This window comes from Rattus norvegicus, chromosome 4, assembly GCF_021556685.1.
Source record: "Rattus norvegicus strain SHRSP/BbbUtx chromosome 4, alternate assembly SHRSP_T2T, whole genome shotgun sequence".
Classification (NCBI taxonomy): domain Eukaryota; kingdom Metazoa; phylum Chordata; class Mammalia; order Rodentia; family Muridae; genus Rattus; species Rattus norvegicus.
Window position 1 is genome coordinate 73,094,789 of NC_141537.1, and position 16,109 is coordinate 73,110,897.

The window sequence follows — 16,109 nt, forward strand, 5'->3', positions numbered from 1 at the left end:
GGTCTCCCATCCACCCATCCACTCTTGAAGATGCCCCACCCTGGCATTGCCCTACACAGGGGAATGCTGTTGTAAAAACAAAAAATAAAACAGTCTTTTACCCCACTAGAGGTCTGGTACAGCAGTGTCCCAAGATACCTGCTAGATCTCTACATTCTTAGTCAGCCAAGCCTCTCACCCACGTTGCTCCATCCCATATCACACTGCTGACGGCCTCTCTCTGAGCCTGGCAGCAATTTCTCTACCTATCTAGTTCCCAAGGCAGGTTTCCATGCCAGAAACACACATACCAATTCTGCGGGGACCCAGTGTCTCCAGCTGCCGCACACTTTTCCTACTCTCAAACTGTCACATATAACACAATAACCTTTGGCCCAATTGATAAGATATAATTGCCCACCTAAACATACAAAGACCAGTGCACATCTATCCCTTAAGAACATTAATAACAACCTGTAAATACACAGAGTGGAATCTTAACATCAGCTTCCATTTTCTCTCCGCCATGGCTACTCTCTCTGTCCCTGCTGTCTCTTCCTCTTTCTGTTCCAGTCTCCTCCTCTTCCTTCAAACTTTTCTCCCATCTAGCCTTCCTTCTCATTCAATGACAGGCCTCCTTCATTGAGGGTGTACCTGCCCTCACCTGTGTTTTACAAATTAAATGGGGAGAAGGTTCTGGGGAAGTGAGTCCTGAGTAAGTGACTAGGCAGTCATCCTTGGGGCAGTGGAATTAGCATCAAAATACAGATAACTCCAGGGTAAACCACAACGGGGAATCTAGCCTTCCCAGGACCAAGGGCCTCTCTTCCCACTGATGCCAGACAATGCCATTCTTTGCTAGATATGCAGGGTTTGGTGTCTGTATATGGGATCCAGGTGGGACAGTGTACTCTGGTTGGTGGTTTAATCCCTGGGAGTCCTGGGGGGTTTGGTTGGTTTATATTGATGCCCTTCCTATGGGGTTGCAAACCCCTTCAGCTCCTTCAGTCCTTTCTCTAAGTACTACATTGGGTTCCTTATGCTCAGTACAATGCTTGACTGAGAGCATCAACCTCTGTATTTGTCAGGCTCTGTCAGAGCCTCTCAGGAGACAGCTCTCACAAGCTCCTGTCAGCAAGCACTTCTTTGCGTCACCAATAGTGTCTGGGTTTGGTGTCTATATATAGGTGGGGCAGTTTTGCATGGCCTTTCCTTCAGTCTCCAAACCACACTTAGTCACCATATTTCCTTTAGATAAGAGTAATTCTGGGTTAAAAATTTGGAAATGAGTTGGTGGCTCTATCCTCTAACCAGCAGCCTTGCCTAACCTCTGGCTATGGTCTCTACAGGTCCTCCCTCCCCTTTGTTGGGTATTTCAGCTAATCTTATCCCCACTGGGTCCTGGGAGCCTCTTGCTTTCCTGGCACCTGGAACTTTCTGGTGGCTACCCCCAGTTCCCCATCCCTCATTGCTATACACCTCTGTTCAAATTCCCGACCCTCAGTATATCATCATAGTCTCCTCCCATACCTGGTCCTGCCCCCCTCTTCTCTTCCTCTCATGTCCCTCTCACACTCTACCTACCTGCACAGACACATCCAAATTATGGTCTTCCTTCTCCTTGAGCTTCAAATGGCCTATGAATTGTATCTTGGGTATTTGGAACTTTTGGGCTAATATCCACTTATCAGTGAGTGGATACTATGTGTGTTCTTTTGTGACTGAGTAATCTCACTCAGGATGATATTTTCTAGTTCTACACACTTGTGTAAGAATTTCATGAAGTCATTGTTTTTGATAGCTGAGTTGTACTCCTTTGTGTAAATGTACCACATTTTCTGTATCCATTCCTCTGTTGAAGGACATCTGGTTTCTTTCCAGTTTCTGCCTATTATAAATAAGGCTGCTATGAATATAGTGGAGCATATGTACTTGCTATGTGTTGGAGTGCTTTTGGGTATATGCCCAAGAGTTGTATAACTGGGTCCTCAGGTAGTACTGTGTCCAATTTTCTGAGGAACTGCCAAACTGATTTCCAGAGTGGTTGAATCTGTTTGCAATCCCATCAACAATGGAGCAATGTTCCTCTTTCTCCACATCTTCACCAGCATCTGCCACCACCTGAGTTTTGATCTTCCCTGTTAGACCTGTGTGAGGTGGAATCTTAGTGTTGTTTTGATTTGCATTTCCCTGATGACTAAGGATGCTGAACATTTCTTTAGGTACTTCTCAGCTATTCAATATTCCTCAGTTGAGACTTATTTGTTTACCTATGTACCCCACTTTTTAATAGGATTATTTGATTCTCTGAAGTCTAACTTCTTGAGTTCTTTGTATATGTTAGGTATTAGTCCTCTATCAAATGCAGAATTGGTAAAGACCTTTTCCCAATCTGTTGGTTGCTGTTCTGTCCTATTGTCAGTGTCCTCTGCCTTACAGAGGCTTTGCAACTTTATGAGGTTCCATTTGCTGATTCTTGATTTTAGAGGATAAGCCATTAGTGTTCTGTTCAGGAAAATTTACCCAGTGCCCATGTGTTCTAGGCTCTTACCCACTTTTTCTTCTATTAGTTTCAGCATATTTGGTTTTATCTGGAGCGTCTTGATCTACTTGAACTTGACCTTTGTACAAGGAGGTAAGAGTGGATCTATTTGCATTCTTCTATATGCTGACCTCCAGTTGAACCTGTACCATTTGTTGAAAATACTGGCTTTTGTTCAATTGGATAGTTTTAGCTACTTTGTCAAGATCAAATGACCATAGGTGTGTGGGTTTATTTCTGGGTCTTCAATTCTATTCCATTGATCAACCTGCCTGTCTCTGTATCAATACCACGATGTTTTTTTAATCATGATTATCCTGTAATAGAGCTTGGGTTAAGAGATGGTGATTCTTCCAGAAGTTGTTTTATTGTTGAGAATAGTTTTTACTATCCTGGGTTTCTTGTTGTTCCAAATGAATCTGCAAATTGCCCTTTCTAACTCTATGAAGAACTAAGTGGGCATTTTGATGGGGATTGCATTGAAATTGAATCTGTAGATTGCTTTCAGCAAGATGGCCATTTTTACTATGTTAATCCTGCCAACCCATGTGCATGGGAGATCTTTCCATCTTCTGAGATCTTCAATTTATTTCTTCAGAGACTTGGAGTTCTTGTCATACAGCTCTTTCATTTGCTTGGTTAGAGTAACACCAAGGTTTTTTATTTATTTATTTATTTTTTGTTTTTGTTTTTTTTCCTTTTTTTGTGACTATTGGAAAGGATGTCTTTCCGTAACTTCTTTCTCAGCCTGTTTATCTTTTGAGTGGAGGAAGGCTACTGATCTGTTTGAGTTAATTTCATACCCAGTCACTTTGCTGACATTGTTTATCAGTATAGGAGTTCTGGCAGATTTTGGAGGTCACTTAAGTATATTATCATATAGTCTGTAAATAGTGATATGTTGACTTCTTCCTTTCTAAATTGTATCCCTTTGACCTCCTTTTGTTGTCTAATAGCTCTGCCTGATTTAACTTTGGTACCTGGCTTATAGGACTTAAAGTACTATATTGACTAGGTAGTGAGAGAGTGAGCAGTCATGTCTAGTCCCTGATTTTAATGGGATTGCTTCAAGTTTCTCTCCATTTAGTGTGATGTTGGCTACTGGTTTTGCTGTATATTGCTTTTTCTATGTTTACATATGGGCCTTGAATTCCTGATCTTTCCAAGACTTTTAACATGAAAGGATGTTGAATTTTGTTAAATACTTTCAAAGCATCTAATGAAATGATCATGTGTTTTTTTTTCTTTGAGTTTGTTTACATGGTGGATTAAAATGAGGATTTCTATATATTGAACCATCCCTTTATCCCTGGGATGAAGCCTACTTGATCATGGTGAATGTTCATTTTTGTGTGTTCTTAAATTCAGTTTGTTGAGAATTTTATTTAGTATTTTTGCATCGATATTTATAAGAAAAAGTGGTCTGAAGTTCTCTTTCTCTGTTGAGACTATGTGCAGTTTAGGTACAATCATAATTGTGGCCTCATAGAATGAATTGGGTAATGTTCCTTCTGTTTCTATTTTATGAAATAGTTTGAATAGTATTGTTATTAGTTCTTCTTTGGAAGTCTGATAGAATTCTCCTTTTTTTTTTTTTTTTTTTTTTTTTTTTTTTTTTTTTTGGTTGGGAGAGTTTTAATGACTGCGTCTATTTCTTTAGAGGCTAAGGCATTGTTTAGATGTTTTTTCTGATCCTTAATCTTTGGTACCTGGTATCTGTCTAGAAAATTGTCTATTTCATCCAGATTTTCAACTTTTGTTGAGTATAGCCTTTTGTATTAGGCTCTAATGATTTTTTGAATTTCCTTGATTTCTGTTGTTATTCCCTTTTCATTTCTAATTTTCTTAATTTCTGTGCCCTCTGGTTAGTCTTGCTAAAGGTTTATCTATCTTGTTGATTTTCTCAAAGAACCAGCTCCTGGTTTTGTTGATTTTTTTTGTACAATGTTTTTGTTTGTTTGTTTCTACTTGGTTGATTTTACCTCTGAGTTTGATTATTTCCTGCCATGTATGGCTCTTGAGTGTATTTGCTTTTTTTGTTCTAGAGCTTTCAGGTGTGCTGTCAAGCTTCTGCTGTATGCTCGCTCCAGTTTATTTTTGGAAGCACTCAGAGGTGTGAGTTTTCTTCTTAGCACTGCTTTCATTGTGGCCCATAAGTTTGGGTATGTTGTGCCTTCATTTTCATTAAATTCTAAAAAGTCTTTAATTTCTATCTTTATTTCTTCCTTGACCAAGCTATCATTGAGTAGAGTGTTGTTCAGCTTCCATGTACATGTGGGCTTTCTGTCGTTTTTATTGGTATTGAAGACCAGCTTTAGTCCATGGTGATGTGATAGAATGTATGGGATTATTTCAATTTTTTTGGATCTGTTGAGGCCTGTTTTGTGACCGATTACAAGGTTAGTTTTGGAGAAAGTACCATGAAGTGCTGAGAAGGTATATTCTTTTGTTTTAGGATGAAATATTTTATAGATATCTGCTAAATCCACTTTGTTCATAACTATTGTTAGTTTCACTGTGTGTTTACTTTCTGTTTCCACGATCTGTCTAGTCATAATATTGGGGTACTGTAATCTCCCACGATTACTGTGTGAGGTGACATGTGTGCTTTGAGCTTTGGTAAAGTTTCTTTTATGAATGTGGACACCCTTGCAATTCGAGCTTAGATGTTCAGAATTGAGAGTTTATCTTGGTAGATTTTTTTCCTTTGATGAGCATGAAGTGCCATTCTTTTTTGATAACTTTGGTGGAAAGTTGATTTTATTCGATATTAGAATGGCTACTCCAGCTTGTTTCTTGTGACCATTTGTTTGGATAATTTTTTTCCAGCCTTATACTCTGAGGAAATGTCTGTCTTTGTCACTGAGGTGTGTTTCCTCTATGCAGCAAAATGCTGGGTCTGGTTCATGTATCCAGTTTGTTTGTCTATTCTTTTTATTGGGAAGTTGAGTCCAATGATGTTAGGGGATATTAAGGAGGCACTACTGTTAGTTCTTGTTTTTTTGTTGTTAGAGGTGGAGTTATGTTTGTGTAGCTGTGTCCTTTTGAATTTGTTGAAAGATTACTTTCTTGCTTTTCCTAGGGTATAGTTTCTCTCCTTTCGTTGTAGTTTTCCATCTATCATCCTTTGTATGGCTGAATTTGTGGAAAGATATTGTGTGAATTTGGTTTTGTCATGGAATATCTTGGTTTCTCCATCTATGTTAATTGAGAATTTTGCTGGATAGAAGCCTAGTCTTGCATTTGTGTTCTCTTAAGGTCTGTATGATATCTGCCCAGGATCATCTGTCTTCCATAGTCTCTGTTGAGAAGTATGGTATAATGCCGGTAAGTCTGCCTGTATATGTTACTTGACCTTTTTTCTCTTACTGCTTTTAATATTCTTTCTTTGTTTTGTGCATTTCGTGTTTCAATCTATTTGGAGTTCTTTAGGCTTCTTGTATGTTATCACTTTATGTTCCAGAAATTTTCTTCTATAATTTTGTTGAAGACATTTATTGGCCCTTTAAGTTTGGAATCTCCACTGTCTTCTACACCTGTTATCCTTAGGTTTGTTCTTTTCATTGTGTCCTGGATTTCCTGGATGTTTTGGGTTACAAACATTTTTGCATTTTGCATTTTCTTTGACTACTGTGTCAATGTTTTCTATGGTATCCTCTGTTCCTGGATTCTCTCTTGTATTCTGTTGATCATGCTTGGGTCTATGCCTCCTGATCGCTTTCCTAGGCTTTCTCTCTCCAGGGTTGTCTCCTTTTGTGCCTTCTTTATTGTTTCTATTTCCATTCTTAGCTCCTAAATGGTTTTTGTTCAATTCCTTCACCTGCTTGGTTGTGATTTACTGTAGTTTTTTTTTTTAAGATTTATTTATTTATTATATATAAGTACACTGTAGCTGTCTTCAGATACACCAGAAGAGGGCATCGGATATCTTTAAAGATGGTTGTGAGCCACCATGTGGTTGCTGGGAATTGAACTCATGACCTCTGGAAGAGCAGTCGGGTGCTCTTAACCGCTGAGCCATCTCTCCAGCCCCCTTACTGTAATTTTTAATGGTATTTTTGTGTTTCTTTTTTAAGGGCTTCTACCTGTTTACCTGTGTTCTTTGTATTTCTTTAAGGGGTTTAAGGATATCTATCATATTCGTGAGATGTGATTTTAATTTGAATCTTGCTTTTCCAATGTATTTGGGTATCCAAGACTTGCTATGGTGGGAAAACTAGGTTCCAATGATGCCAGAGAGCCTTGGTTTCTGTTGCTTAGGTTCTTGCTCTTGCCTCTCATTATCTGGTTATTTCTGGTGTTAGTTGGTCTTCCTGTCTCTGAATGGAGCTTGTCCCTCCTGTGTGCTTGTGAGCCTATGATTATAGGTGTGTCACACTCACAGTAGAACAGTTTTCTCTGGATAATAATAAAGTATAGAGCGTAGTGATCTTAGGTATGTCTCCACTCCTTGGGAGACCAGTTCTCTCTAGGTGGGATTTGGGTGTGGAGAGATGTGTAACAGGGTTAGCTCCAGGGAGCAAATGGAGACTGGAAAGATCCTGTCCCCCGCTGCTCCATGGTTCCTGTAACCTGTACGCTCCTAGTCAGTCCTTTTTTTGGCCAGTTATTGGAGAAAAATTGGTGGTCTCACCTGTGAGCCTAGTATTGAAAGCTCTCCTGGGATACCGGCTTTCTCTGGGAGGGAATTGGCTATGGAGGACTGTGACCCAGACTTACCTCTACAGCACAGATGGAGACCTGAAAGCTTTTTTTATTTTATTTTATTTTTTCACTTTCTACCTTGTTTGAAATGGGGCCAAACTGTTGTCACTAATACATTTCCCCAGTTAGCTTACCTACAAGAGTCTAGGAATTCTTCCATCTCTGTCTCCCACCTTTGTGTAGGATCACAGGGATCACACATGTCTGCTACCATGTCGGCTTTACATTGCTGCTAGAGTTGAAATTAAGTCCTCACACTTGCACAGCCAACACAGCACCTCTTGAATCATCTTTTGGCTACGGAATGTCTTCTTTTTAAAAATATTTTATTTTGATTATGTGTTCACGAGTGTGTCTGTGTATTAGCATGTGCACATGAGAGCAGTGGTGTGGAGGCCAGCGGAGGAAGAAGGGGCCTGGAGCTGGAGTTACAAGTAGTTGTCAGCTACCTCACCGTGATCCTGAGAGTCTAACTGAACCTCTAGAAGGACATGATGTTAGTAAGTATCCTTAACGTCTGAGCTATCTCTCTAGCATCAGTAGTTAATCTTATGTAAAGAGGAAAAGAAATCATAGGGGTAAATGGCAAATAGCAATGATGAAAGATTATGTGACGATAAAGCAAATGCAGATTGAATAGCCAGTCAAACTGGCCATTAACAAAACATGTGAATCAGGACAGCTATTAGCCTACCCTCCCCACATGAAGCTGAAAGGAAAGAAAACCTAAACCAAACCAAACACCACAATGTTACATAGTTACTATGCATGTGTTTTTGTTTCAGGGCTGGTGTCAGTTAATACTACAATAATGCTCAAACTTCCCATTCAAAACCAGAAATGACCAGAAGCATCAAACTATCAATAAAAGTGTACTCACATTCATAAAATAAACAAATAAATATTAAAAACCAATTAAAACATCCCCTAATTAACAAGGCATAGGACCATATACATTACATTGTTCCATGTATCAATTCAATAATGTCCACACTCTAATTTCCTATCTCCATGTTCTTTAGTGCTTCCTTTCATTTGGGATAGGTCCTTACTCTGTACCTTACTTCAAACTCATGGGGATCCTGCTTCAACCTCTGAAGTGCTGGGATTACAGGCCTGAGCTACCACACCTAATTTAACTAATGCTTCTAACTGCTTTTCCTTTTCTCAATTCCTCTCCAACTTTGTTTCCATATCTATGTAACACACACACACACACAGACACAGACACAGACACAGACACACACACACACCAAATACCACACACACACACACCACACACACAGAAACTGCAAATATATGTAAAGACTTACTTTTTATTATTCATTATGTCTATGTGTGTGAGAATGTACATTTCAGTGCAGATGTGCATGTGAGAGGCCAGATATGGGCATTGGATCCTTTGGATAATCTGGAAGTTGTAGGTAGAAGTTGTAAGTGGACCAATACAGGTGCTGGAAAACAAACTTGGGTCGTCTGCAGGAACATTTAACTATAGAGCAATCTCTTCAGTCACTATAAATATGCTGTTTCTGTATCAACTGAGTTGAACGTGTGTCTTTAGGATATTAATTCAATTTTAAGGTAAAATCATTATCATCATGAATGAGTAGGGGCTAAAATCTGTAGCATTATAGTAAGGTTTTACTTTTCCCATGAATATGTTTGTATCAAGCACTAAGTTAAAGTTCAGTCCATGAAACCGTTTTAAAGGGAATGTATATTAAAGATAAGGGGGTTTAGAAATGAATCTCCCATGTAGCCTGTTAGATGACATGAGACACTATGCTGCTCTCAATGTCCTGTGGCCATACTTTATAGCACTCAGCTGAGCACTGGTGCTTCCCAGGGCAGAAATATTTGTATCTGAGCTGTTAGTTCAATGACTTGAAGGAGGATGTTCCCACTGATTTCTATATATGTCGAATCCCTCAGGGCTTCTCTCATGTAAAGCAGATTCCAGGGTGATTGTTTACTCAGAGCAGGGTAGTGAAGTAACTACAATGATAGAAGGATCCGTGAGCAGCCATGTCTAACATAGCTCACATCTGTACATTAGTAGCCATATAAGTGCTTGTGCTTCAGTTTTTCTCCAGTGAAACTGGGATACTCATATCTCCATCCTGCATCTGTAGGGACTTACTATAGATGATGAAGATGAAGATAATAATAATAATAATAATAATAATAATAATAATAATAATTCTGCTAGTAATAGTAAAAGAAAACCAGTTGAGGTAATTAATATAATCACTCAACATGTAATCACACAACATGTTTGGCACACATAGAATCTCAGTCAGCATAAGCCACCTCATCATTTTTGTCTTTATGGAACAACCTTACTGTTCTCCTGATTTGATCACTATTACAAACCACACTTTTAAGCATTTATGAATACAGATGAATCCTTATCATGTACTTGGTAGTATGAGGGACGTCTGTCTGATACAGCCAATTCCTAAGCGAAAGACTGTATGTAGTTCAGAGCTTACATAACTGCATAGGAACATACTTTACTAATTACTGTCAGAATAGGCATATTTGGAAGACAATGGTCAGTTCTTAGCATGGCCTGTGGCTTGTAGTCCACCATGATCATATTCACACAGGAGACAGCAGTTCTCCCATAGTCTCCCAGCATTACCTTGTCAGTGCCCACTTTTGGTTTTGTTGCTTGATTTGCATTTGTTCTGCCCCTTCCACTACTAGGAAGCCCAAACTCACCTGTCTACTTCTAGGTCTGATCTGGAAGGGTCAGTTTCCTCATAACAAGAACATTGATTACATCTACCCCGCCTCCATTTCAACATATTTACAAAGCACAAATGCTAGTGGGGAAGGTTCATTTTCTAATATTAGAGCAGCAGATGTCATTTCAGGTCACATTTGCTTCATGCAATTACCTGATTAAACGGTTTCTTCTAAAGTGCATGACATCATACAAACCTCATAAATTATGCTATTGGACAAAGGAGTGTCAGGGAGAAAGGCAAAGGTTGAGCCTAAAACAGTGACATGTCCTTTATAAATCACGACTAACAGAATAATCCCTAGATAGACTGGGTTCCAAGTGGTTCATCCTTGAAATGACATCATGTCGTAAGTATAAGATTGCTTTGAGAATTAAAAGATTTTTTTAAAACTGGATATTTATAAAGAAATGTATATAGAGACAAAAATATTTTTTCAAACCTCTCTCTAGATATATAAATACAAAGCATTACGTAGTCTAAACTTTTATCATGTTATTTCCAAAAGCTATTTCAACACATGGTTAGGATACAATACACTGGTGCCTCTCCATATTGTGGAGGACTAAGTCACAGTAATACAGGAATAACAATGATGTTTACTGCTGGCCTCTAAGATGTAGTCACAAAAGAGGAAGAAATAGATTAAATTTATATATTCTCAAACATATTCATGTACGTAATCTGTTTCTTTTTATTGTTTATGAGTCTGGAAGATCCTGAAAAGATGGTGGTCATCACGGGATCAGGAAAGAAGGCCATCCCCTGAACATGCAACACTAACAAACAATGTAATTATTTAGAAATAGTAAGTGAAATAAAGCCTTGTAATGCAAAAGAAACTGAATCAAATGAACATAATTAAATATTAATAGCAAAGTCCTGAAAATAACAACAAAAATTATTTCAAGTGGAAATATTCTAGATACTGTATTCCCAGCAGACATAACGACAGGGACATCTGAACAGCAGTCACCCTAAACTCACTTTGTTTTCCAGTTGTAGCAGAACCATGATAACTATAAAAACAGTTACTATCAATTATGTTAAATTATAGACAGGTCATTTTAAATCACAAGGATTTTTGGTTAGAGAAGTAAGAATAGAAAATAAAAATAAATGTAAATGATGGACTAAAGTGTAATTCAAACCATCAAAATTGGCTCAAGATTTATATGTGTATATTCACACACACACACACACACACACACACACACACACACACACAAATCTATGCCCTAAAAGTCTAGGGGCAATGCTAGCACAGCAATATTGATTATGTTGAAGTATTTAGTGAAACAGCAATTCTACTTTTAAATTCAAAATTCAAAAAAGAAGAGACATCAGAGCTCAGGAACTGTCTTCTACCTGACTGAGGACCTTTACCTTCACGGTGGGGTGAAACCAATTCTCACTTAACATGAACTGCTCCTTAAATTTTGAACTTTAACTTTTTCTTGGGCAGTAACATGCAGCAAATAGTACGTTATAATGTTATATATGTCATGGAATGCAGAAGCAGGAACTCAGAGGCAGCAGCTAAGTCAAGAACTCAGAAGGGAAAACCACTGACTGTCTTTGGTGTGCTGTGTGTTTAACTACAAAGTTCAGTGGCTTGGGAGTTTTAAATGCATTTTCAAATATTTCCAATGTACAATGAGCTTTTGGGATCAGACCCCACTCTAGGCCAGGAAGCCTCTTCATACAGTAAAATGCTTAAGATGTTAAAATAGCTCATTAGTGATTATTAGTTGCTGTATTATGCTACCTATGTTATATATGTATAAGTGAATACAAGTCATACTACTTTGCTGAGAATTTTATATGCAGAACTACTACCTTGTTTTAGTTAGGCAATTAAGTTTTAAGTATTGTTGATTTGGAGGGTCTTGTTTCCTCGGTGTTCTTTATTCCCTCTGGCTCTTAAATTTTCCCCCAAAATATATTTATTTTTAATCATTTTACATCCCAATTGCAGCCCCCTTCCCTCCTCTCCTCTAAATCCCGGCCTTACGAATCCCCTTCCCCATTACACTCTCCCCTTCTCCTTAGAGAGAAGGGGAAGACGCCTCTGGGTACCACCCAATCCTGAGACCTCTAGTCCCAGCAGGACTAGGCAATCCTCTGTGACACCTAACCAGGCATCTAGGTAGGTAACAGAGTCCCAGACAGCTCTAGTTGTTAGGGGACTCACATGAAGTCCAAGCTGCACATCTACAGCTATGCAGAGGGGCTAGATCCAGTCCTTGCATGCTTTTCGGTTGGTGGTTCAGTCTCTGAGACCCCATGAGTTTAGGTTAGTTGACTGTGGCTCCTACATTCTCTCTGCTTCCTCCTTCACAGGGTTCCCTGAACCCTGAAGAGAAGGTTTGCATGGAGACAACCCACTTAGGGCTGAGTGTTCTAAAGTCTCTTACCCTCTGCAGTGTCTGGTTGTGGGTCTATGTATTTGTTCCCATCTTCTACAGGAGGAAGCTTCTCTGATATTAGCTAAGTACGGCACTAATCTATAAGTAAAACAGATTGTCATCAAGAGCCATTTTATTGTTATGGTTTTAGTTTTTGTTTTTAGAACAGTACTGTTTGGTTTTGCCATCAGTTTTGGAATTCTTTTATTGTTGAGAATTGTTTTGTCTATCCTGCTTTTTTTTTTTTCATATAAAGTTGAGAATTGTTCCTTTCATGTCTGTGAAGAATTGTGCTGCAATTTTGATGGAGATTGCACTGAATCTGTAGATTGCTTTGGTAAGATGGCCATTTTTACTATGTTAATCCTACCAATCCATGAGCATGGGAGATCCTTCTATCCTCTGAGGGCTTCTTCTATTTCTTTTTCCAGGTATTTGAACTTCTTGTTGTACAGATGTTTCACTTGCTTGGTAAGGGTTACAGCAAGATATTTTATACTATATGTGGCTATTGTGAAGGGTGCTGTATCCGTAATTTCTTTCTCAGCCTGTTTATCATTTGTGCTTAGGAAGGCTACTGATTTATTTGAGTGAATTTCATATCCTGCTGCTTTGCTGAAGTTGTTTACCAGCTTTAGGAGGTCTCTGGTGGAATTCTGGGGATCGCTTATGTATATTCTCCTAACATCTGCAAACAGAGATCTATTTACATTCTTTTACACACAGACATCCAATTTGACCAGCACCACTTGTTGAGGGTGCCTCACCTCCCGCCCACTAGTGTGCATTTCTGATACTTAATCAAAAATTACGTTTGCACACATGTAAACATATATCTGGTTTTTCAATTTGATCCAAATAATCAGCATGATTGTCTGTTTTTGTTCCTGTCATTCTGTAGTACAGTTTGAAGTTGGAGATGGTGACTCCTCCAGTGGTCCTTTTAATATTCAGCACTGTGGGCTATCCTGTTTTTGTTGTTTGTTATATGTATGTTTCCATATCAAGTGAAAATTGTCCTTTTAAGATTTGTGTTGGGAGGAATGCCGAATGGCTGAGAAACACCTGAAGAAATGTTCAACATCTTTAGTCATAAGGGAAATGCAAATCAATCAACCCTGAGATTTCACCTCACACCAGTGAGAATGGCTAAGATCAAAAACTCAGGTGACAGCAGATGCTGGCGAGGATGCGGAGAAAGAGGAGCACTCCTCCATTGTTGGTGGGATTGCAGACTGGTACAACCATTCTGGAAATCAGTCTGGAGGTTCCTCAGAAAATTGGACATTGAACTGCCTGAGGATCCAGCTATACCTCTCTTGGGCATATACCCAAAAGATGCCCCAACATATAAAAAAGTCACGTGCTCCACTATGTTCATCGCAGCCTTATTTATAATAGCCAGAAGCTGGAAAGAACCCAGATGCCCTTCAACAGAGGAATGGATACAGAAAATGTGGTACATCTACACAATGGAATATTACTCAGCTATCAAAAACAACGGCTTTATGAAATTCGTAGGCAAATGGTTGGAACTGGAAAATATCATCCTGAGTGAGCTAACCCAATCACAGAAAGACATGCATGGTATGCACTCACTGATAAGTGGCTATTAGCCCAAATGCTTGAATTACCCTAGATGCCTAGAACAAATGAAACTCAATACGGATGATCAAAATGTGAATGCTTCACTCCTTCTCTAAAAGGGGAACAAGAATACCCTTGGCAGGGAAGAGAGAGGCAAAGATTAAAACAGAGACTGAAGGAACTCCCATTCAGAGCCTGCCCCACATGTGGCCCATACATATACAGCCAACCAATTAGACAAGATGGATGAAGCAAAGAAGTACAGACCGACAGGAGCCGGATGTAGATCGCTCCTGAGAGACACAGCCAGAATACAGCAAATACAGAGGCGAATGCCAGCAGCAAACCACTGAACTGAGAATAGGACCCCCGTTGAAGGAATCAGAGAAATACCTGGAAGAGCTTGAAGGGGCTCGAGACCCCATATGTACAACAATGCCAAGCAACCAGAGCTTCCAGGGACTAAGCCACTACCTAAAAACTATACATGGACTGACCCTGGACTCTGACCTCATAGGTAGCAATGAATATCCTAGTAAGAGCACCAGTGGAAGGGGAAGCCCTGGGTCCTGCTAAGACTGAACCCCCAGTGAACTAGATTGTTGGGGGGAGGGCGGCAATGGGGGGAGGATGGGGAGGGGAACACCCATAAAGGAGGGGAGAGGGAGGGATTAGGGGGATGTTTGCCTGGAAACCGGGAAAGGGAATAACACTCGAAATGTAAATAAAAAATACTCAAGTTAAAAAAAAAAGATTTGTGTTGGATTGTGTTGGAATTTAGATGGGGGTTGCACTGAGTTTGTAGATTGCCTTTTGGAGGATGGCTATTTTTACTACATCAATCCTACCATGAGAGATCTTTTCATCTTCTGATATGGTATTCAATTTCTTTCTTCAATGTCTTCAAGGTTTTATAACTCTTTCACTTGCTTGGTTAGAGTTACCCCAAGAAAGTTTATATTATTTGAAGCTATTGTAAAAGGTGTTATTTCCCTGATTTCTTTTTGAGTTAATTTGTTTTCATATATAAGAGGGCTACTGATTTTGATGAGTTAATTTTGTGTCCTGTTACTTTTGTGAAAGTATTTTAACAGCTGTGTAAAAAAACTATAAACAATTAAACACTACTTCTGAAAGACATGTTTTCAAAAGACACAATAAACTCCAATGGACCTCAGATATGAAACATTCTTCCACTGAAAAGTAGTAGAAGAACTGAGCTTCATGGGGGAGTGGATATGTACTTGCATGCTACATGGATTGTGTGTGTGTGTGTGTGTGTGTGTGTGTGTGTGTGTGCATAGCCACTTTCTTCCAGAATGAATGCTGAGTTTGAAGAGTTTGAATGTGTATCTTCTTCTCTTTCACATCCCAGTTTATTTGTTTAACCCCCTTCTATATTCTTTACTTTGTGTTTTGGTCATTTTTGGAGTAAATAAAACCATGATACTTCAAAACTCAAAGGTGCAAATACTTAATTGGCCAAGAAGTAGAACAGCCCAGCTGGAGCTTCAGGGGAGCTTTTTATATAGAAACTTTCACTTCTGCCAATCTTCCTTCCAGAGGCTCATTTCATTCTCCTGCTGGTAATACTTAAATCCCTTCACAGCTCATTGATACTGGTTTGGCAACTTTTTGTTTTCAATCAACGAAAGATGCTGAAGCAATGCTCAACTGAGCTATGTACACATGACCCAGTGTACTTATGTCCTTGTCACCAAGGACTATGGCGTGTGTGTGTGTGTGTGTGTGTGTGTGTGTGTGTGTGTGTGTAGATGACATCTCACAGTCAGTTTCCACATACTTTACCTAGAATTGGATTATACAAAATTATGAAGACAGCATTCAGATTCATGCTGACGCCAGCTCTTCTGTTATTTCACCTGAACACAGCCTCTCGTGGGTTGCATCAAGTGTCTAACACTGATTCTCTGTCACTCATGGTTGAAAATCAGAGACCAATATTCAAATACGTTTTTATACAGTTTCCATGGAGATAGAATTTTCTATTTCCTCAGTGCTTTAGAATCACTGAGGGATTGCTGTAAGGTTTTGCTGAGGGGTGTCTTTCTATAAATCTCTTTAGTAAAAGACTTCTTTAAAGGCAGAGAACTTTTAAAGGTGTAGGTAAGTGGC

At 39.1% G+C, this 16,109-nt stretch overlaps 1 protein-coding gene and 1 long non-coding RNA gene across 7 annotated transcripts in view; one reads left to right on the forward strand and one right to left on the reverse strand.

Annotated features, from left to right (window-relative positions):
• The window catches only part of Tpk1 (thiamin pyrophosphokinase 1), a 378,286-nt gene that overhangs the window by 110,822 nt on the left and 251,355 nt on the right, over positions 1–16,109 (reverse strand).
• Positions 1–16,109, forward strand: part of LOC108350700 (uncharacterized) — a 67,557-nt gene that overhangs the window by 39,544 nt on the left and 11,904 nt on the right. For 2 of the 5 annotated variants that reach the window (XR_015686526.1, XR_015686528.1), the window contains 2 exons: positions 7,592–7,729; positions 10,687–10,821. The exons of 1 other annotated variant lie outside the window; for it this stretch is intronic. This is a non-coding gene — a long non-coding RNA (uncharacterized LOC108350700). Of the gene's footprint in view, positions 1–7,591; positions 7,730–10,686; positions 10,822–16,109 lie in introns of those variants that run through there. 2 more of the 5 variants (XR_015686525.1, XR_015686527.1) reach the window with 1 other exon arrangement.